General features: G+C 36.9%; 1 protein-coding gene across 1 annotated transcript in view; it reads left to right on the top strand.

Moving 5' to 3' along the window:
• Positions 1-850: 850 nt before the first annotated feature.
• The window catches only part of LOC107087752 (placenta-specific gene 8 protein-like), a 23,917-nt gene continuing 23,189 nt past the window's right edge, over positions 851-1,578 (top strand). The window contains exon 1 of the mRNA XM_015379489.1: positions 851-986. The gene's annotated coding sequence lies outside the window, so the exon portion shown is untranslated. The remainder of the gene's footprint in view (positions 987-1,578) is intronic.

The following is a 1,578-nucleotide window of genomic DNA, read 5'->3' as shown; positions in this document are numbered from 1 at the left end:
TTTACATGTTCTGCTCCTCCAAGACGCACTTTTGAGTGTAAACGCCCCATATTGCATATTCATTGCAGAAAAAGTACTAAATGGATAATTTAGCACGTTTTAAAAACCAAATCCTTTTAGCACGCTGTTGATAGATCAGTTTGTACATTTTTTAGCATTCGCAGTGAAATAGCTCACGTTTTTATACACGCAAACCTTTGATAGAACCGGCCCTAAGAGTCCGGGAGGAATGACACTGATGAAGCTTTAGCTACGATGGTGGAGGAGGGGATGCAGGTGGGTTGAAACAGAGTCATCTGAATGAAGTCACAGCGCATCCACCACCTGCACACAGGAGACAACAAGTGGATCGGAGGCCTTTCTTAGATGAAAGTTGGATGCCGATTGGCTTTCCTAGAGGTGTGATTCAAAGCTGATTGGCTGTGTCGTAGATGGATGTAGGAGAGCAATCGGTTTCTTCAGTTTAACTTCCACCTAGGCTCAGTTTGTATCACATAACATCAACCTGCCCAATGACTACGGGTGGAAATGAGCAATCTTGCTATAACCTGGCACCTGCCTCTTTCCTGCATTTTCCCTGTGTGAAATATTTTCATTACTCTGTTGAATACCTATTTTTTCACTTGCAGATTATTTATTTTTTTTAAATCAAATAAATAAAAACAAAGAACTGTCCCTTTACATCAGCTGCCTGTGCTGCCAGGGCAGAACCATGCATGTCTTCATCAGTAACCGTTCACGCAAATTAAATCTATTAAAAGGCTTTGCTTTGTCAAAACCCTACTAAGACCACATCCTATGTGTTTTTTTTTCTGCAGGTGGCTTAACTGGCATAGTAGCTGTAGTGTGGGGAGGGGATTATGGGTGTGGGCACCTTCTCTCTCTCACTCCGTCTTTTCAGAAAAGTGAAACTTACAGGCTCATTCATCATTACTTTGCGCTCAGAGCTTTCCACGCCACGTTTTTATCAACCCAACTTTAAAGAGGTAAGAAAAAAAGAATAATAATAATAAAACGAGCTGCTGCTTTAACTTTCCTTTAGATTTTCCTGCAAAATACTTTATTTCACGGTTCTTTAGTTTCAATCAAGTTTTTGCGAGGTTACTTTTAGTTTTTTTAAATAATAAATCAAAACGCAGATTATTTTTGCTCGTTCCTAACTGTACATTTCATTTGCATATATTTAGTACGAATTTAGTCTATTGCAGTCGTTTAAATCGGAAATGCACGGTTGAATTGCGATTTTTCTTCTTTCTCTGATTAATTAGATTGACTAGAAACATTTAGAGCGACCTAGATGTATTTTGTCTAGATGTTGCTCTCAGACCTTATTAAAAGCGCCTGTATCTGTGCATAAAACAAAACAGGTTATATATGTAACGGTAGGGCTGAACTAAGGCATAAAAAGATGAAACATATATGATAACCGCCCAACAGCCTCCTATAAAACTGTTATGACCCACGTGACTCTATATCTATATCTATATATATATATATATACACACACATATATATATATATGTGTGTATGTATATATATATATATATATATATATATATATATATATATATATATATA

Source organism: Cyprinodon variegatus, unplaced genomic scaffold (genome assembly GCF_000732505.1).
Source record: "Cyprinodon variegatus isolate N-32 unplaced genomic scaffold, C_variegatus-1.0 Scaffold193, whole genome shotgun sequence".
Taxonomy (NCBI): domain Eukaryota; kingdom Metazoa; phylum Chordata; class Actinopteri; order Cyprinodontiformes; family Cyprinodontidae; genus Cyprinodon; species Cyprinodon variegatus.
Note: the sequence above shows the minus strand (reverse complement) of the source record. Positions and strands in the feature narration are given on the sequence as shown.